Below are 21941 nucleotides of genomic sequence, written 5' to 3'. Positions count from 1 at the left end.
CTTCAGATGTAAAAATAAGGTCATTGTGAGCACATACATAGTGCGGAGGAGGCCGCGAGCTCCCAAACCTGAGCATGTCCTGCATGTGTCTTACCCGGCTCTTATCACTGACACCATGAAAACAGAGCAGCTTTGTCTCACCTCCGCTAATGGCAATTATGCTAGGAAAGCAGGGTTTTTTCATTTTTATATATATATATATATATATATGTCTTATTATTAGAAACCTTTTAACAACGGCATTTATTTTTCCTTTTATTTATTTTATTTTTTTTTATCCCTTTTTGTCTTTTTTTATTTATTTATTTTTTTTATCCCTTTTTGGAAAAAATTGCGATTCCTACATTGTTTTTTGGTTTTCGTTTTTACGGCGTTCACCGAACGGTAAAAAAAAGACAACTTAACTTAATTCTGCAGCTCAATACGATTACGGTGATACCAAATTTCTATATATATTTTTTATATTTTACTTCTTTTAAAAAATCAAAACCTTTTTGTTATAAAAAAAATTAGTTTTGTTTCACCACGTTTTGAGAGCCATACCTTTTTTTATTTTTCCGTAGATTGAGCGGTGCGAGGCCTTTTTTTTTTTTTGCGGGACGAGCTGTACTTTTTATTAGTTACATTTATTGGTACATAAAAATTTTTGATCACTTTTTATTACAATTTTTTTTAGAGCGAAGGTGACCAAAAAAACCAAGATTTTGGCGTTTTACATTATTGTTTTTTACAGCGTTCACCGTGGAAGTTAAATAATGGTACTTTTACGGACACAGCGATATTTATTTATTTTGAATTAAAAAAAATTTGACATTACTTTTGAGGAAAAATGGGAAAAGTTATTTTTTTTAAACTTTTTAATATATGTGTATTTTTTTTCCACTACTAATAACTTTAACAAACTTTATTTTACACATTTTATTACCCCCCCCCCCCCCCAGCGATTGAACCAGCGATTGTACTAATGTATTGCCGTATATTGTAATTTTTACAGGCTCCTGTTAAGCCCTGCCAGAGACACTGCTTAACGGAGGCAGACAAAAGGCAGACCTGGGGGCATTCATTAGGCCCCTGGGCTGCCATGGCAACAATTGGCACCCTCCGATCGCATTGTCCGCCGATGAGATGTCCGCCCCCTCTTTTTCAACACTTCAGATGCTGTGGTCACGATTGGCCGCAGAATTCCGTTAGTCCCAGGTGTCAGCTGTAAAACACAGTTGACACCCGCAGTGTATGGAGCGCGCTCATCCCATGAGCGAGCTCCATACTTCCCTACAACGCTTATCACGTACAAGGGAATGGGCCCATTCCGGATTAAAACCTACCGTACCAGGCGCGGTCTACGTCCCCCAACGAACTGGACGAGAAAAGGATTTTACGGTGAGTACTCCAAAAATCCTGTTTTAAGGATGCAGTCACACACGGCAGATTTGGTTGCAGAAATTTTCTGCAACTGAAAATCCGTTCTAATCATGGGGTTGATTGTTCAGCCGGTGCCGGGTTTTCTGCAAGTTTCATTTAGATGAATGGAACTGATTTTCAATCACAGACATTTCTGCTGAGGATCATTGATTGTCATCTAACACCCGCCTGTCTCTCTTTAGGACCCAGGGCTGACTTGTCACGTGAAGAATCCCCAGCGGTCATATCACCAGTTTTTCTTCATGACGTCAAGAGGGAGTAACAGCGAAAACGGAGGAGATCAGACGTCTCTACGTTCTCCGCACCAGAAGATGGCACTCACTGTACCCAGGCCCACGTGTGATATACGCGTCACCTGACCCATGGATGTTTATGAATGTTATGGTGCAGGAAGGGGTTAATATCTCTCATTATACACCTACATTGCTTTTCGGGGGGGGGGGGGGGGGGGGACGTCATGTTTTTTTGCTTTGCTGTCTGGTTATTATAGAGCATTGACAGCTGTGTGTAATGTTGTGCCCTGAGGACTGTGTAGCCTTTTCACCGAGGCGGAATAGAATCATTTTATTTATTTTTAAGTAGGCACTGAAGGTCACTGCATCTGCGCCGTACTATTTTCTGTTTGGAGACGGACATCCATCATGGTCTAGGGGATATTTTACCAATATGGTGATTTACTCCTTGACGGGGCTGATGTGGTGCGGTGTTGTCAGTTCTATATAAACGCAGATTATTATGTAGGGGTACAATCGAGCGTTGCGGTTGATTTGCGGTTCGAACTTAATAGAAAAAAACGCATCCAAAACTCGCTTGCGTTTTACCCGAATTTGTTGCTTTTTTTTTCTACACGGTTGCGTTTTTTTTTATCCAATTGCATTGAAAATCAAATCATGATAATGCCGTTTTTGATGCGTTTTTTCAATGCGAACCGCAACGTGTGCATGGACCCTGAGGCCCCGTGCACACGACCGGAGTTTTTATCCCTTACGGATAATCTGCGGAGCCATTCATTTCTATAGTCCACAGACTCCTCTCCGTATATTTACGAATGTGTGTCTGGGCCGTCTAAATGATCCGCAAAATGTAGAACATGTCCTGTCCGCAATTGCGGCACCTACTCGACCATAGACGTCTATGGGCACGTGCAAAATTGCGGAAGGCTACACATGTGCATCCGTAGCCGTCCGTAATTGCGGCAGTGTTGCTACGCGACGGCAGAGGATTCATCAAGAAAATTGTTCCTGAGCAATCATGTGACCTTTTCAAGGGGTTGGGACATGTTGGTGACAGCGTTTGTAGCCACACTTTTTTTTTTGCGGATCCGTAAATACAGAAGCACTACGGATCATATTTGCGGACGGTAAAAAACAATACGGTCGCGTGCAAGAGGCCCAAGAGATAATGGTGCACTGCGCGCAAAATGTATACACTTATGCCAGGACCTGAGGGGGCGATGTGTGACACAGGGATTCTCTATTGCACTAGACGTAACACAATGGCCGACGTTTACTAATGCTGTACAGGCCCGCACAAAATGCGCCAAATTTATCTTTGTTTAGCGTGATCATTTTGGCGCATCTTGTATAACCTGTTAGGCGCTTTTCTCTTCCTTATACTACTTATGATTTGCCATATTTTGTCGCAGTTTTTCAGCACATTTTTGGCACACGTTGGCATATTTAAGCCACGCCCTTTCTGACAAGCCACGCCTCTTTTTCAGAACCTTTTAAAAAAGCGTCTAGTGAGGCGCACACGTCAAAATTGTGCCAATTTGCACCAAAATTTGGCCAATTTTTCAACAATTTTTAAACCCAGACACAATAGTAAATCCCCCCATTTTTTTTATTTGTGCACAAAGTTTTCCTTTAAAAATTCCATCCGGCATCCTACGTCTTATCTCTACTTTGCCTTTGTTGAAATGAGACGACCCTAAAATGATAACAGCGAGCCCATCTTTCCCAGAATCCTGAACTGCACATCTGTCTAGTTGTATAACCCTACATGAGCAGGGGGTGTACGTCTGCATACACTGCATGTGGAGACCTACTTAAAGGGAATGTGTTGCCAGAAAAACATGTTTTTTTTTTTTTAAATTAAACATTTAGTGTGTGGGTGATTAAACATTGTTCAAATTTTTTTTATTTTTTTCACGAGTCAGGAAATATTATAAATTAATTCTAATTTATAATACTACCCATTTTTGGTCACTAGATGGAGCTATTCCCAAAATTGCAGCATTGCAACATTGGGTTAAAAGCCCTCGCTCTAGTGAGCTCTCAGCATCCCCCCCCTCCTTTATCCTGGCTAGTGCCGGGATAAACGAGGGGTTTGAACGGTGTAACCTCCTACACTGTGTGTCGCCATTTTTTGAGCTAACACACAGTGTAGTAGGTTTACATACAGTAGTAAACACACACAAACACGAACATACATTGAAATCTCTTACCTACTCCTGCCGCCGCGGCTCCCTCCGGCCCGTCCGCTCCGTTTGCTGCCGCTGGTCCAAGTGCACAAATCCGGAAGCCGCGACCGGAAGTAGTAATATTACTGTCCGGCCGCGACTTCCGGTCCACAGGAAAATGGCGCCGGACGGCGCCAATTTCGAATTGGACTGTGTGGGAGCGGCGCATGCGCAGTTCCCACACAGACGCCGTACACTGAAGTCAATGGGACGGGAGCCGTTCGCAGTCCCTATGGGACTGTGGCTGCCGTATTCCATGTCTGTATGTGTCGTTAATCGACACAGACAGAAATGGAACAAAAAATGGCAGCCCCCATAGGGAAGAAAAAGTGTAAAAATAAGAAAAAGTAAAACACAAACACACAAATGAATATAAACGTTTTTAATAAAGCACTAACATCTTTAACATATAAAAAAATAATTTGTGATGACACTGTTCCTTTAACCCTTTTCATGCCACGATCCGGCAACAAAATGAGAGGCCTTTCTTTGTCCCCCCTGGTCAGCCCCAGTTATTGCAATCGCCATGACTGATGGATTTACACGGCAGGTTATATTTGCATTGGAAAACAAGACTTCTCGCAGCAACATCGAAATCACTCAAACCGAGAGGCAAAAAAAAGCCAAATTTAGCCGTCCTTAAAGAGTAAGAAAAAAAGAGGCGTTGCTGTGTAGCCCCATTCTCCTAGATAATGCGGAGAACACTCCCATACCTATATGAAACACATCAAATACCAGATTAATCCAAAAGCTCCATCTAAAGGTTTCCCAAAGAGAATAGAAACATCTGCTACTTACTGACTGTTTCCTTTTTGAATTATAGAGGTTCCCGATCAGGTGAATTGAGCTGAGGAAAACACCGAAACTTGAAAACAAAAGCGTCAGTGAAGAAGTGGTGAAGGGAGATGAGACTCAAGAGCTACACGTGAAAGGTGAGAACATGAAACCTGCTCCGATAAATCGGATCACACAACTTGTCAACACATCCATTTGTTTTCCTTTACCCACGTATGACAATTGTCTGTTATCCTTTGTATTACCATGGCACGCTGAAGTGACGTTACATCCACCACGGCCTACTGAGATTGGCCAATGTGATCACGTGACATCACTATTGACGAAAAATAAAGGATCGGTGCCTGAGGAAGCTACAGAATAAGTAAGGTTCATATATTAGAAAGGTAAAGATCCGGATTCTGGGGGAGCTCTGCTCAGTAGAATTGTATATCTGTAAAACTGAGCATGTACCCTAACAATCAATTACTCAGGTGGGACCCATCTAGCGCTGGCTCTAAGTGTTCAACAAAACTACAGGCACATGCTCCAAACTCGTGTCCTTTAGTTCTTGATGCAACTGCAGACATCAGTGTCAAGTCCATAGACTTTTTGGCTGTGTGACGGCACAACGTGTGAGGTCATATAGATGGTGATTACGGCTGGCAACATTACAACATGAGTCAGATTAATAAATTGGCCAAACCTTTTAATTAGAGGTGGCATTCCCCTTTAATTATCTTTGCTCTAAAAAATTCCCATCATCGAGCCCATGTCCCTGATAACTCTTCCCCTTGTAAATAGTGCCACACACCTCCCCTTGTAAATAGTGCCACACACCTCCCCTTGTAAATAGTGCCACATCTCCCCTTGTAAATAGTGCCACACACCTCCCCTTGTAAATAGTGCCACACCTCCCCTTGTAAATAGTGCCACACACCTCCCCTTGTAAATAGTGCCACACACCTCCCCTTGTAAATAGTGCCACACACCTCCCCTTGTAAATAGTGCCGCACACCTCCCCTTGTAAATAGTGCCGCACACCTCCCCTTGTAAATAGTGCCGCACACCCCCCCTTGTAAATAGTGCCACACCTCCCCTTGTAAATAGTGCCGCACACCTCCCCTTGTAAATAGTGCCGCACACCTCCCCTTGTAAATAGTGCCACACCTCCCCTTGTAAATAGTGCCACACACCTCCCCTTGTAAATGGTGCCGCACCAAAACGATTGCTCACGATGAACGGAGCTCCACAACCTCCTCAGTCCTGTGGCCTGAGATGCCGAGACGGGACCCTTGCTTAGGATGGCGCAATGCAGTGACGCCATCGCACCAGACTGCGCAGGGATCTAATCGGCTGCAGGCCCAACGTGGGACGCAGATACAATTGAATGTGTCAGTCGCCCATATGCCACTGGTCCGGACAACTGGAATCCGCAGTCCGCCAGTTCAGGACCCCTGGTGTAGTTTTTCTAGGGTTCCCTTATAAGAAGAGACTTTTATCTCCTCATGTTCCAGTCTTGGGGTTCAGCTGCTCATATCATGGGTTAATGTTTGCTTCTTGTATAGAGGTGTGATTGGTAATGTTGGTTCAGTATACCGGGTTTTATTCAGTGATAGTATGGTGATATGTGTTCCTTGTGGAGTGGTATTATTTGGTAACTGTAGGGCTGTATATATTATTTAGGGGTTTATTATCATACATAGGTTGATGGAAGTGAAGAGACAAATGATATGTAGGCCCCACATTATAAAATATATCCAGGGACCGTGGACTGCTGAGGCGCTGTATCGAAGCCTGTCATGTGTTATACATACACTACCGTTCAAAAGTTTAGGGTCACTTAGAAATTTCCTTATTTTTGCAAGAAAAGCACAGTTTTTTTCAATGAAGATAACATTAAATTAATCAGAAATACACTCTATACATTGTTAATGTGCTAAATGACTATTCTAGCTGCAAACGTCTGGTTTTTAATGCAATATCTACATAGGTGTATAGAGGCCCATTTCCAGCAACCATCACTCCAGTGTTCTAATGGTACATTGTGTTTGCTAACTGTGTTAGAAGGCTAATGGATGATTAGAAAACACTTGAAAACCCTTGTGCAATTATGTTAGCACCGCTGTAAACAGTTTTGCTGTTTAGAGGAGCTATAAAACTGACCTTCCTCTGAGCTAGTTGAGAATCTGGAGCATTACATGTGTGGGTTCGATTAAACTCTCCAAATGGCTAGAAAAAGAGAGCTTTCATGTGAAACTCGACAGTCTATTCTTGTTCTTAGAAATCAAGGCTATTCCACGCGAGAAATTGCCAAGAAACTGAAGATTTCCTACAACGGTGTGTACTACTCCCTTCAGAGGACAGCACACACAGGCTCTAACCAGAGTAGAAAGAGAAGTGGGAGGCCCCGCTGCACAACTGAGCAACAAGACAAGTACATTAGAGTCTCTAGTTTGAGAAATAGACGCCTCACAGGTCCTCAACTGGCAGCTTCATTAAATTGTACCCGCAAAACGCCAGTGTCAACGTCTACAGTGAAGAGGCGACTCCGGGATGCTGGCCTTCAGGGCAGAGTGGCAAAGAAAAAGCCATATCGGAGACTGGCTAATAAAAGTAAAAGATTAATATGGGCAAAAGCACACAGACATTGGACAGAGGAAGATTGGAAAAAAGCGTTATGGACAGACGAATCGAAGTTTGAGGTGTTTGGATCACACAGAAGAACATTTGTGAGACGCAGAACAACTGAAAAGATGCTGGAAGAGTGCCTGACGCCATCTGTCAAGCATGGTGGAGGTCATGTGATGGTCTGGGGTTGCTTTGGTGCTGGTAAAGTGGGAGATTTGTACAAGGTAAAAGGGATTTTGAATAAGGAAGGCTATCACTCCATTTTGCAACGCCATGCCATACCCTGTGGACAGCGCTTGATAGGAGCCAATTTCATCCTACAACAGGACAATGACCCAAAGCACACCTCCAAATTATGCAAGAACTATTTAGGGAAGAAGCAGGCAGCTGGTATTCTATCTGTAATGGAGTGGCCAGCGCAGTCCCCAGATCTCAACCCCATAGAGCTGTTGTGGGAGCAGCTTGACCGTATGGTACGCAAGAAGTGCCCATCAAGCCAATCCAACTTGTGGGAGGGGCTTCTGGAAGCATGGGGTGAAATTTCTCCCGATTACCTCAGCAAATTAACAGCTAGAATGCCAAAGGTCTGCAATGCTGTAATTGCTGCAAATGGAGCATACTTTGACGAAAGCAAAGTTTGAAGGAGAAAATTATTATTTCAAATAAAAATCATTATTTCTAACCTTGTCAATGTCTGGACTATATTTTCTAGTCATTTTGCAACTCATTTGATAAATATAAGTGTGAGTTTTCATGGAAAACACAAAATTGTCTGGGTGACCCCAAACTTTTGAACGGTAGTGTATATATGTGCCCCTGATCTTTAAAGATCCGGCAACGCACCTGCCAGCCCCGTACACAATGTCCTGACGCTGCCCAATGTCAGCAAGTCGGTACTTAGAAGTGAAATGGACGACCTGTGTCTGGTATAATGGGTCTGAAATATTTTTTTTTGGTCTGGTCTGAGGTCTGATAATAAAGTGGTCTGTTCTGGGGTAACATAGGGCACCCCTCAAGGCCTAGTATTTTTTTTAAACGCCACTTGGCAGCAAAATGCGTCATTGCCTTAAATCTTACTGCACATGGAGCTGATAAATGCTCGAGAATGGGGATTCAAAAGTTTTCTATGGGGCCCAGTCGTTTCTAGTTACGCCGCTGGTCTGACCCAAAGACTACTTTCTTCTCCCTGTCTTACCACCTGCCACTTAAACCCTGCACTATTTAGAGCACGATGTCTGACCACATTGCGCCTTAGAGTAAAAAAGGAAGGAAAAATGGGACCAATTGCTAGGCGCTGCTATAATAAACTTGTTTAATGGATGAAATTAAATACAGGCTGCGCGTTTCGACGCAGGACATGTGTCTTCATCAGGCCATAAATATATAGTATAAAACACAAACATCTCGTGTGTGTGTATATGTATGTATGTATGTATGTATGTATATATATATATATATATATATATATATACATGTCTATCCCCAAAAAGAACCAATCACAGGGGGGAAAAGGGGAGGGGACAAAGGAAACTCCGGAAGAGCAGACATTGAGCAAACTTTGTCTGCCATACTGTGTGTACGGGAACCATGGAAACGCTCCAATCTCACAACGCACACACTGGATGGATAATCTAATAATAGTATACCCCTACACCACTGGACTGCGGGGAAGTAGCCGGCAGCGTTGCCTCATCACCAGTAACATCACCTGCCGGGTTTATTCTACATCAGCATGACGTCAGGAGAGTCCCAGGGCCAGTCCCCTGAGAGGGTGTTAGGGGGTGTTTGTTTTTCACGTCCGAGGTGCACCCCTGCGGGACGTGTTATCACGGATCCCCCACAGACTACAGTCTATATAGGGGATGCGTGACACGCAGTTAAATAGGACATGTCCTATTTTTCAATGGACTGTTCACACGCACCGTTGAAACAACGGTCGCGTGAACGGCTCAATTGAAATACATGAGTCCGTGTGACGGCCGTTGTCTTAATGGCCGTCACACGGACGAGATTCATATTCGTGTGAATGAGCTCTAAGAACAACTGTGGCTATTACTGATTATAAGGGGCACTGTGGATTCTACTTTTATGGGGGCCACTGTTATTAGGGCACTCTTGCTGGCACTGTTATTAGGGCACTCTTGCTGGCACTGTTATTAGGGCACTCTTGCTGGCGCTGTTATTAGGGCACTCTTGCTGGCACTGTTATTAGGGCACTCTTGCTGGCACTGTTATTAGGGCACTCTTGCTGGCACTGTTATTAGGGCACTCTTGCTGGCACTGTTATTTGGGCACTCTTACTGGCACTGTTATTAGGGCACTCTTGCTGGCACTGTTATTAGGGCACTCTTGCTGGCGCTGTTATTAGGGCACTTGCTGGCGCTGTTATTAGGGCACTCTTACTGGCACTGTTATTAGGGCATTCTTGCTGGCACTGTTATTAGGGCACTCTTGCTGGCACTCTTGCTGGCACTGTTATTAGGGCACTCTTGCTGCCGCTGTTATTAGGGCACTCTTGCTGCCGCTGTTATTAGGGCACTCTTGCTGGCGCTGTTATTAGGGCACTCTTGCTGGCGCTGTTATTTGGGCACTCTTGCTGGCGCTGTTATTAGGGCACTCTTGCTGGCACTGTTATTAGGGCACTCTTGCTGGCACTGTTATTAGGGCACTCTTGCTGGCACTGTTATTAGGGCACTCTTGCTGGCACTGTTATTTGGGCACTCTTACTGGCACTGTTATTAGGGCACTCTTGCTGGCACTGTTATTAGGGCACTCTTGCTGGCGCTGTTATTAGGGCACTCTTGCTGGCGCTGTTATTAGGGCACTCTTACTGGCACTGTTATTAGGGCACTCTTGCTGGCACTGTTATTAGGGCACTCTTGCTGGCACTCTTGCTGGCACTGTTATTAGGGCACTCTTGCTGCCGCTGTTATTAGGGCACTCTTGCTGGCGCTGTTATTAGGGCACTCTTGCTGGCGCTGTTATTAGGGCACTGTTATTAGGGCACTCTTGCTGGCACTGTTATTAGGGCACTCTTGCTGGCACTGTTATTAGGGCACTCTTGCTGGCACTGTTATTAGGGCACTCTTGCTGCCGCTGTTATTAGGGCACTCTTGCTGCCGCTGTTATTAGGGCACTCTTGCTGCCGCTGTTATTAGGGCACTCTTGCTGGCGCTGTTATTAGGGCACTCTTGCTGGCGCTGTTATTAGGGCACTCTTGCTGGCGCTGTTATTTGGGCACTCTTACTGGCACTGTTATTAGGGCACTGTTATTAGGGCACTCTTGCTGGCACTGTTATTAGGGCACTCTTGCTGCCGCTGTTATTAGGGCACTCTTGCTGCCGCTGTTATTAGGGCACTCTTGCTGGCGCTGTTATTAGGGCACTCTTGCTGGCGCTGTTATTAGGGCACTCTTGCTGCCGCTGTTATTAGGGCACTCTTGCTGCCGCTGTTGTTAGGGCACTCTTGCTGGCACTCTTGCTGCCGCTGTTATTAGGGCACTCTTGCTGCCGCTGTTATTAGGGCACTCTTGCTGGCGCTGTTATTAGGGCACTCTTGCTGGCGCTGTTATTTGGGCACTCTTACTGGCACTGTTATTAGGGCACTCTTGCTGGCGCTGTTATTAGGGCACTCTTGCTGCCGCTGTTATTAGGGCACTCTTGCTGCCGCTGTTGTTAGGGCACTCTTGCTGGCACTCTTGCTGCCGCTGTTATTAGGGCACTCTTGCTGCCGCTGTTATTAGGGCACTCTTGCTGGCGCTGTTATTAGGGCACTCTTGCTGGCGCTGTTATTTGGGCACTCTTACTGGCACTGTTATTAGGGCACTCTTGCTGCTGCAGTTATTAGGGCACTCTTGCTGGCACTCTTGCTGGCACTGTTATTAGGGCACTCTTGCTGCCGCTGTTATTAGGGCACTCTTGCTGGCGCTGTTATTAGGGCACTCTTGCTGGCGCTGTTATTAGGGCACTCTTGCTGGCGCTTTTATTAGGGCACTCTTGCTGGCGCTGTTATTAGGGCATTCTTGCTGGCGCTGTTATTAGGGCACTCTTGCTGGCGCTGTTATTAGGGCACTCTTGCTGGCGCTGTTATTAGGGCACTCTTGCTGGCGCTGTTATTAGGGCACTCTTGCTGGCGCTGTTATTAGGGCACTCTCTTGCTGGCGCTGTTATTAGGGCACTCTTGCTGGCACTGTTATTTGGGCACTCTTGCTGGCACTATTATTAGGGCACTCTTGCTGGCACTGTTATGAACCTCAGTGGAGGACAATGGTCAGGCCTATTTATTCCGGATTTGCCACATGTATCATTTATTGCAAAGTTGAGGATGAAATATGCTGCAAAGTTTACACAGTGGAAAAACAAGTGATAGAACCATCAGCCTACGAAACCTCTGTAAACACTTCCTGCAAATAGACGTACTATTTCGTCCTGCTTGTGGCCTCCTAACTGCATCACAACTCGTACATCCAGGTGATCGGGCGGGAACAAAAGCTGTGCCTGTGCGATCACGGCAGGAGCCAATCTGTGATGGACAGCTGGGCTCCTTCTCATTAGAGAAACCTCTGATCCCGGCTATTAAGCCCCTCTGAAGGGGTCATCAAACATCACCATTTTAATTGCACCCCAAGAGAGGACGCCATACGCTAGTTACCCTCTGCAAAAAATTGAATATCAGTGGAGGATGCTCAAAATAACAGGATCTGCCAAAGGAAATCTAATAAGTTTCAAATGAAAAGACCCCAAAGCGAAACACCCTCCATCCACCCATCAGGGACGCAGCAAGTCACATCCTAATCTATTTTTACTGGATAAACCCAAAACCTGAATGGGTTAACAACAACTTCACCAGCCTCTGACTACTCCAGGGCTATGCTGCTGTTACAGCGAGGTCCAGGCTGATGTGAGACCGGGGGGCTACACAGGTAATGCTGGGCACCCTCACAGGCGGTTTACCTTTGATGCCTCACTAAGGTCATGAGTGCGTCTGACTCAACGTATTACATTTTTGGCCGAGTTCACACGTAACGTAAACACTGCAGATTTTCCGCAACGGATTTCATTGTGGATAATACACAGCGTATTACAGGAGCAGCAAAGTGGATGAAATTTGAACAATTTTTGCGGCGGAAAAGCTGAGTTTCTGCAGCAAAAATGCAACTCGGAAAAAAAAAAGATTATACTTACCCAGAATTTTCTGCTTCTGTGTCAATCCCGGCCTCCAGGGATGACGTTTCATCCCATGTGACTGCTGCAGCCAATCACAGGCTGCACCGGTCACATGGACTGTCGCCTCATCCCTGAAGGCCGGACTGCAGGACGTCAGAGGGATCTGTCGCCATGGCTACGGGTAAGTATAGGCTTTTTTTTTTTACATGCTGTTTTCCACAGCGGACATTCCCGGCCGAAAAACTGCACCACAATTTGTTGCGGTTTTTCGGCCGGAATTCCCTGTGGCGTTCAGGTCTGATCGCACTACAACTTGTCAACCCATGCATTTGTTTTCCTTTACCCACATATGACAATTGTCTCATCAGTTTTTCTATCTGTCGCCTCTTATTATATAAACTTGGTGGCCGGACATCAGTATGGACGTCATGTCAATCCTCTGCACTCCTAATAGTGGAGCGGTGGCTGGGAACCCTACAGAATTTCTGGTGGCCGGTCATCTGATACGGCCTTATCTTTGTGGCCTCCCGTGCACCAAATACCATTTTTGGGGGGAGACGAGGTGACAAAAAACAGTAACTCTGGTGGTTTGAGTTTATTTATTTTTACGACGTTCACCGTGCGGGTTAAATAATGTTATATTGTAAAAGTTTAAACTTTTAAGGATGCGGCGATACCAATTTTTTTTTTACATATAAGGAAAGAAATTATTAAACCGTTTATTTATTAGTCCTTCTAGGGGACTTGAACCAGCGATCCCTGGATCGCTTGCCCAAATTACTGCAATACCAATGTGTTTTTTACGGCTCCTATTAAGCTGCTTAATAGAAGCAGTAAGATGGCAGACCTGCGGGCCTTCATAACACCATGGTGTGTCGGAGTGGGCCACCCCCTGTTACTAACCCCTTAGATGCTGTGGACGCTATTAACCAAGGCATCTAAAGGGTTAGACAAGCAGGATCCGAGTTATCTCCAATCTTGCCCATCGCGGTGAAGTGTCGGCTGTAACATATAGGGGGGGGGGGGAAATCTTAGTATCCGGATTACACTATATGCTATTTTTGGACATCCCCTTTAATGACATATGTTCTGATGAAACAATTTCAGAGCCCTGAGGGTCCTCGTGTCTATGGCCAGCCTGCATTAGTAGGTTTTAGAGTCTGTTGACCACAAGGAATACTTACTAGATTTCTGTATAGCAGCGGGAAGCCATAGTGACGTATGGAAGCCGAGGTCTCATTACTGATAGGTCTGATGGGTTTTCGGAGTAGTGTTCAACCTCTTCAAAAATTCTCTCCAATAGTCATCGTCTCCCAAAAGGATGACGGGGAGTAAAAGCAGGAATTAGGTTCAGAAGGAGCTGCGCTCCGTATGCAGAGAAGCAAGTGGGAATTGAAGGCAGCTCCGCATCCCTTGGAGTATTGCGCTTGTGGTTCTGTCGGTAAGGATTTGACACTCTGCTGCATGCACGTCCCATAGAGCCCCCGTCTTCAGGACTGCATGGTCCAATTGGCCTCTCCAAGCTGACAGATCTGGGTCTTGTGCAGCCGCCCTGCAGGGATAACCTAATTGGATTCCAGCCAGATGAGATATACAGACACGCTGCGCTCCTTTAATACAGAGCACGTTGCGTTTAACTCTAGTGGACAAGCTGATTCCCTTATCTCAGACTGGGAGTAATTGGTATTCCTAATGGAAAGTATGGAGAGGGAATCAATACCGTTACCATAGCTTTCTCCGTTATAGCTGAACGGGCTATAATGGGCCCTTCGGATAATAATAGTTGCATCTATGGTAGCAAAATGATCGAATATAATCAACCGGCATTACAATCTAATTCTTTTCAAAGGTTCAACCATGCCTGTCCCTTAGCACAGCAAAAAATTCTGAAAAAAAACCCGTAAAAAAATTATTAACGGACAGCCTAAAAAGATAGAGAATAAACGACGGAGATTAATATAGCAATTTACAGACGTATCAGCGTGATCAGGTGGTTCACCTTTATCCATGTTAGGACGGGTTCACACAACAAAGTTGCCTCCTGCATTTTTTTTGACCAATACTGAGATCAGGTCTAACAGAGGCGATATAGAACAACCCTGTCCATATGCCTTGTTACGTATATGGAATCATAGAGGGGGGGGGGGTCTACTGCTCAGGACTCCCCTCTATTAACCAGAGTGGAGAGCTATTGCAAAGAACGTGATCAGTGCCATAGAGCTTCTAGTAGTAACAGCTGTTCGCAGAAGGTTTCAGCTGCCGGACCCTCGGCAATCAGCTGATCGCCAGCACGTCCAGATGGGACGACCCTTTAATAACTATTTTTTTCCCTTGTTAAATCTTTTTTTTTTAAATCAAACCAAACCAATTTTATTGATACGAACACAGAAAAGAAATAACATAATAACATTCACATTACAATTTACCAACATCGTATACAATAATGACAGCATATCAGAAAATCCCCAACTACCCCCCTCCCCGCACGGCCCCCCACTATATCTCCGCCCTTTGTTTCTAGTACCATTCCTGGTCAGAGCACGTTTCTCTTATCAAGTTTCCCCACCATCCCTTTTTTTGCTCCAGACTCTATCACCTCTCCCTTGTTAAATCTTATCTCATTATAAACATTATCCTGTACTGATCCTGAGTTATATCCTGTATTATACTCCAGAGCTGCACTCACTATTCTGCTGATGGAGTCACTGTGTACATACATTACTTATCCTGTACATATCCTGAGTTACATCCTGTATTATACTCCAGAGCTGCACTCACTATTCTGCTGGTGGAGTCACTGTGTACATACATTACTTATCCTGTACTGATCCTGAGTTACATCCTGTATTATACTCCAGAGCTGCACTCACTATTCTGCTGGTGGAGTCACTGTGTACATACATTACATTACTTATCCTGTACTGATCCTGAGTTACATCCTGTATTATACTCCAGAGCTGCACTCACTATTCTGCTGGTGGAGTCACTGTGTACATACATTACATTACTTATCCTGTACTGATCCTGAGTTACATCCTGTATTATACTATAGAGCTGCACTCACTATTCTGCTGGTGGAGTCACTGTGTACATACATTACATTACTTATCCTGTACTGATCCTGAGTTACATCCTGTATTATACTCCAGAGCTGCACTCACTATTCTGCTGGTGGAGTCACTGTGTACATACATTACATTACTTATCCTGTACTGATCCTGAGTTACATCCCGTATTATACTCCAGAGCTGCACTCACTATTCTGCTGGTGGAGTCACTGTGTACATACATTACATTACTTATCCTGTACTGATCCTGAGTTACATCCCGTATTATACTCCAGAGCTGCACTCACTATTCTGCTGGTGGAGTCACTGTGTACATACATTACATTACTTCTCCTGTACTCATCCTGAGTTACATCCTGTATTATACTCCAGAGCTGCACTCACTATTCTGCTGGTGGAGTCACTGTGTACATACATTACTTATCCTGTACTGATCCTGAGTTACATCCTGTATTATACTCCAGAGCTGCACTCACTATTCTGCTGGTAGAGTCACTGTGTACATACATTACATTACTTATCCTGTACTGATCCTGAGTTACATCCTGTATTATACTCCAGAGCTGCACTCACTATTCTGCTGGTGGAGTCACTGTGTACATACATTACATTACTTATCCTGTACTGATCCTGAGTTACATCCTGTATTATACTCCAGAGCTGCACTCACTATTCTGCTGGTGGAGTCACTGTGTACATACATTACATTACTTATCCTGTACTGATCCTGAGTTACATCCCGTATTATACTCCAGAGCTGCACTCACTATTCTGCTGGTGGAGTCACTGTGTACATACATTACATTACTTATCCTGTACTGATCCTGAGTTACATCCCGTATTATACTCCAGAGCTGCACTCACTATTCTGCTGGTGGAGTCACTGTGTACATACATTACATTACTTCTCCTGTACTCATCCTGAGTTACATCCTGTATTATACTCCAGAGCTGCACTCACTATTCTGCTGGTGGAGTCACTGTGTACATACATTACATTACTTATCCTGTACTGATCCTGAGTTACATCCTGTATTATACTCCAGAGCTGCACTCACTATTCTGCTGGTGGAGTCACTGTGTACATACATTACATTACTTATCCTGTACTGATCCTGAGTTACATCCTGTATAATACTCCAGAGCTGCACTCACTATTCTGCTGGTGGAGTCACTGTGTACATACATTACATTACTTATCCTGTACTGATCCTGAGTTACATCCCGTATTATACTCCAGAGCTGCACTCACTATTCTGCTGGTGGAGTCACTGTGTACATACATTACATTGCTTATCCTGTACTGATCCTGAGTTACATCCTGTATTATACTCCAGAGCTGCACTCACTATTCTGCTGGTGGAGTCACTGTGTACATACATTACATTACTTATCCTGTACTGATCCTGAGTTACATCCTGTATAATACTCCAGAGCTGCACTCACTATTCTGCTTGTGGAGTCACTGTGTACATACATTACATTACTTATCCTGTACTGATCCTGAGTTACATCCTGTATTATACTCCAGAGCTGCACTCACTATTCTGCTGGTGGAGTCACTGTGTACATACATTACATTACTTATCCTGTACTGATCCTGAGTTACATCCTGTATTATACTCCAGAGCTGCACTCACTATTCTGCTGGTGGAGTCACTGTGTACATACATTACATTACTTATCCTGTACTGATCCTGAGTTACATCCCGTATTATACTCCAGAGCTGCACTCACTATTCTGCTGGTGGAGTCACTGTGTACATACATTACATTACTTATCCTGTACTCATCCTGAGTTACATCCTGTATTATACTCCAGAGCTGCACTCACTATTCTGCTGGTGGAGTCACTGTGTACATACATTACATTACTTATCCTGTACTGATCCTGAGTTACATCCCGTATTATACTCCAGAGCTGCACTCACTATTCTGCTGGTGGAGTCACTGTGTACATACATTACATTACTTATCCTGTACTGATCCTGAGTTACATCCTGTATAATACTCCAGAGCTGCACTCACTATTCTGCTGGTGGAGTCACTGTGTACATACATTACATTACTTATCCTGTACTGATCCTGAGTTACATCCCGTATTATACTCCAGAGCTGCACTCACTATTCTGCTGGTGGAGTCACTGTGTACATACATTACATTACTTATCCTGTACTGATCCTGAGTTACATCCTGTATTATACTCCAGAGCTGCACTCACTATTCTGCTGGTGGAGTCACTGTGTACATACATTACATTACTTATCCTGTACTGATCCTGAGTTACATCCCGTATTATACTCCAGAGCTGCACTCACTATTCTGCTGGTGGAGTCACTGTGTACATACATTACATTACTTATCCTGCACTGATCCTGAGTTACATCCTGTATTATACTCCAGAGCTGCACTCACTATTCTGCTGGTGGAGTCACTGTGTACATACATTACATTACTTATCCTGTACTCATCCTGAGTTACATCCTGTATTATACTCCAGAGCTGCACTCACTATTCTGCTGGTGGAGTCACTGTGTACATACATTACATTACTTATCCTGTACATATCCTGAGTTACATCCTGTATTATACTCCAGAGCTGCACTCACTATTCTGCTGGTGGAGTCACTGTGTACATACATTACATTACTTATCCTGTACTGATCCTGAGTTACATCCTGTATTATACTCCAGAGCTGCACTCACTATTCTACTGGTGGAGTCACTGTGTACATACATTACATTACTTATCCTGTACTGATCCTGAGTTACATCCCGTATTATACTCCAGAGCTGCACTCACTATTCTGCTGGTGAGGTCACTGTGTACATACATTACTTATCCTGTACTGATCCTGAGTTACATCCTGTCTTATACTCCAGAGCTGCACTCACTATTCTGCTGGTGGAGTCACTGTGTACATACATTACATTACTTATCTTATACTCCAGAGCTGCACTCACTTTTCTGCTGGTTATTAGAAATGGTTAGCAAGCCTGTTGTCAGACATACCCCTCACTACTTGGCCAAAATTCTATAACTGAGGGGGGGGGGGGGGCCTTAGTTTTACTAACATCAGAGTACTATGCAGTGCCTGGTGTAAAGATAACACTTCCCATCATGCAAAGCACCAGAGCAGAACTTCTTGTTCGGAGGAAGGCCCTCTAATATCCCTGGAGGTCTATGGTGTGTTAGTGGTTAATGCTTAACCATTTATTGTATATTGTTTAGGATGGTGCAGGGGTTAATGGTGGTCTCGGGCAGGAAAGTCTACCTATAATTTAATTATAATTAATATATTATATTTTTTTTATATACAGAGCTCCAAATCTCCTTGTTCCCTTCAAAATCAAACACTTCTGTCTTCCTCCAGCTACCACTAGGTGGAGCTCAGTTCGTAGGGTTCTTTTTATAGCGCTCATTGAACTCAATAATAAATTCTTATGCAGTGAGCTCCCCCTAGTGGTGGCAAAAAGAATTTCTGCCTTCAACTGTTTACTTTTATTTATTTTTTGGTGGGTAAAGGTTTCCTTTTTTTTTTTTTTTAGACCTTGTTCTGGAAAAAGTCATCCAAGGCCGGGAAAAATTCTTTATGAGGGGTGGAGAGGAGGCGCATTCATGAAGAGTTTCATTCTATGTTTTTTAACCACCACCAGGGGGCAGCATCTATCTAACATGCCGCCTTTGGCAATGTGAATAGTAAGAGAACCATTGCCCAGTGTTATAAAAATAACTAAGAGAGACTTGTAGCATTCAGAGCTTACAAGGCATGCAGCACTCCCCAAAGGAGAGGAAGCTCTTTGTTCTGTGACAGCTCCGATTATCACAGGCGACAGCACAGGCAGCGATTACTGGCTGCAGAAGAGAGGAAAACCACATGGTGTTACAGAATAATCCACAGGGCTCATGTGCTTCCTGCCAGGTGCTAATCGTATGGAGCCCGTTACATCGTTCTCGCCATCGCCTCCACGTACCATGAAGGCGGACGGTTTAGTCCCCCCAAAAAATAAAACGTGAGAGAAAGACGACATGTCGCACGGAAAGGTCCTATACAGAGAGAGAGAGAGAGCAGGAGCATGGAGGCCTGAGAAGATGTGCAGTACCATCCATGGACAGTAGAAGGAGCTCTTTCACCATGAAGACCAAGAATAACCCATGTGTATGGCTGGTTCTATCCTAAATCTAGCTGTGTGAGCATCAAAGGACGTGGTCTTATTTATTTATGACCCATTATTTATATAGTGCTGACCTGGTCTGTACAGAAAAAACACTAATACCGCCACAGGTGCCCAATTCTTTTTTGAAGGCGTCATTCCGTCACGCGTACACCCACAGTACGTATAGAACGTCTGAGCCACATCTGTAGGGGTGGTATGACCCCTGGCGCTTGCCATGGTTTGGTGTATGGAGCCAGGTAGGTCGCCCACAAGCTCCAAGTGCCCATTTAACGGCAAAGGTGAGGTTGAGTCTATAGGAAGGCAACTAGACTTGGCATGTTTGGTACCCAGTTTGGATTGTAAGCCGTGGCACTGTCCACCAATTATACTGTACTCTTACTACCACAAGGCTGGTGACAATGGGATGCCTCGCTCAATGTAAAGGTCGTTCCGGGCATGGATGGAGCACTAAATCACCCCTTTCTAAAGCATGCCCTCCTCTGTGCCAGCTGTGGCGATGCTGCTGACTGTGCAGCCCGAGAGGGGGAGGGGTGATGCAGATGGGGGTCTACGCATGCTGCAGTATACCCCCTGCTGGAAGAAACCGGTATCGTTTTTCAAAACATCTCATCGCATTATATGAACTGTTACATTGGCATGAGTATTTTTTTAGGGTCGTTTTATGGCACGGGAAGAATGATGCCCATCGTACCCGCACCTTCTAACGACTTTGTTCGCTGCCAGTGAAAGATCGCGGGAAGTAATTTATGAATCACTAAAAGTTACCAAGCATGGCTGTTCAATTCTAGAAACAGCTGAGGTTTAGGCGAGGAGGATAGACAGGCCTCGGTGTAGTACCACTCATCCGCCATGTGAGGGCAGCACCACTTCTTAACATCTCCAACCTAACAATGCAAAATATTTAAACCCCAGTCAGCTGCATTGCTAACATCTGTTTCCACAATCGCACAGCTCATCCTTGGAATAAGTTTCGTGTCTTCCTGGCCGTTTATTCTTAATATCGAACATGTTTCCATATATAGCGACTCCAAGACAGGACGATGAACGAGACAGGACGGGTCAGCAACTAAAACACCGTCCGCTGGATTAACCTCGGTCTCCCGAATGGACTGGATTATGATATTGGATTGGTATTGGGAGGGGGGGGGGGGTGCACTTAAAGGAACATGTAAAAAAATGAAGTGGGACGGGCCTTGTAAAAAATATAATAAAAAAAAAAAAGAAAGCTGCACAAGGAACCCATCTGTGCACTGGCCTATCCCATCCCCTCTGACGGTCTCATTGCAGATTCTCCTTTTATGGCTCAGTCTTTGCACAGACGCTGCTGGTCCTCCCTCCCCCTCCACACATAACCCAGTCATAGGCAGGAAATTGCAGGAGCATGTGAGTCAGCTGGGCCTGCGATCCTGACACGCCGTGTCTCCTCCCGAAATTATTTTCTATTAATGCGTGAAATTATATAAACACGACACACGATGAGCGGCCGTTATGTTTTAATAATTCATTCCACATCAATGTGTGATCATGGGGGACCCCCGGCCATCAACGGTTATCGCATGGGGGACCCCCGGCCATCAACGGTTATCGCATGGGGGACCCCTGGCCATCAACGGTTGTCGCATGGGGGACCCCCGGCCATCAACTGTTATCGCATAGGGGACCCCCGACCATCAACGGTTATCGCATGGGGGACCCCCGGCCACCAACTGTTATCGCATGGGGGGACCCCTGGCCACCAACCGTTATCGCATGGGGGACCACTGGTCATCAACTGTTATTGGATGGGGGAGCCACACACGTTATATGGCTTATATAATCCTCCAGAGCCGTTCTTTGCAGAGGGTCCAGATCAGGATATCCTCCTATATGTGCCCTAAAAGACAAAACCACCCGACCCCTTTAATTGGTGCAAAATGTGTTATATTTAGATTGTAAGCACTTATGGTTAGGGTCCTATCTATCTATCTATCCCATATCTATCTATCTCATATCTATCTATCTGTCTATCTATCTATCTCATATCTATCTATCTCATATCTATCTATCTATCTATCTATCTATCTATCTATCTATCTATCTCATATCTATCTATCTGTCTGTCTATCTATCTATCTCATATCTATCTATCTCATATCTATCTATCTCATATCTATCTATCTATCTCATATCTATCTATCTGTCTGTCTGTCTATCTATCTATCTAATATCTATCTATCTATCTATCTATCTAATATCTATCT

General features: G+C 44.5%; 1 protein-coding gene across 1 annotated transcript in view; it reads left to right on the top strand.

Annotated features, from left to right (window-relative positions):
- The window catches only part of FAAP100 (FA core complex associated protein 100), a 41690-nt gene extending 20000 nt beyond the window's left edge, over nucleotides 1-21690 (top strand). Inside the window, exons 12-14 of the transcript XR_012851676.1 lie at nucleotides 1605-1818; nucleotides 4707-4815; nucleotides 19072-21690. The gene's annotated coding sequence lies outside the window, so the exon portion shown is untranslated. The remainder of the gene's footprint in view (nucleotides 1-1604; nucleotides 1819-4706; nucleotides 4816-19071) is intronic.
- Nucleotides 21691-21941: the final 251 nt, after the last annotated feature.

The sequence above is a fragment of the Rhinoderma darwinii genome, chromosome 13 (genome assembly GCF_050947455.1).
Source record: "Rhinoderma darwinii isolate aRhiDar2 chromosome 13, aRhiDar2.hap1, whole genome shotgun sequence".
Lineage (NCBI taxonomy): Eukaryota > Metazoa > Chordata > Amphibia > Anura > Rhinodermatidae > Rhinoderma > Rhinoderma darwinii.
Note: the sequence above shows the minus strand (reverse complement) of the source record. Positions and strands in the feature narration are given on the sequence as shown.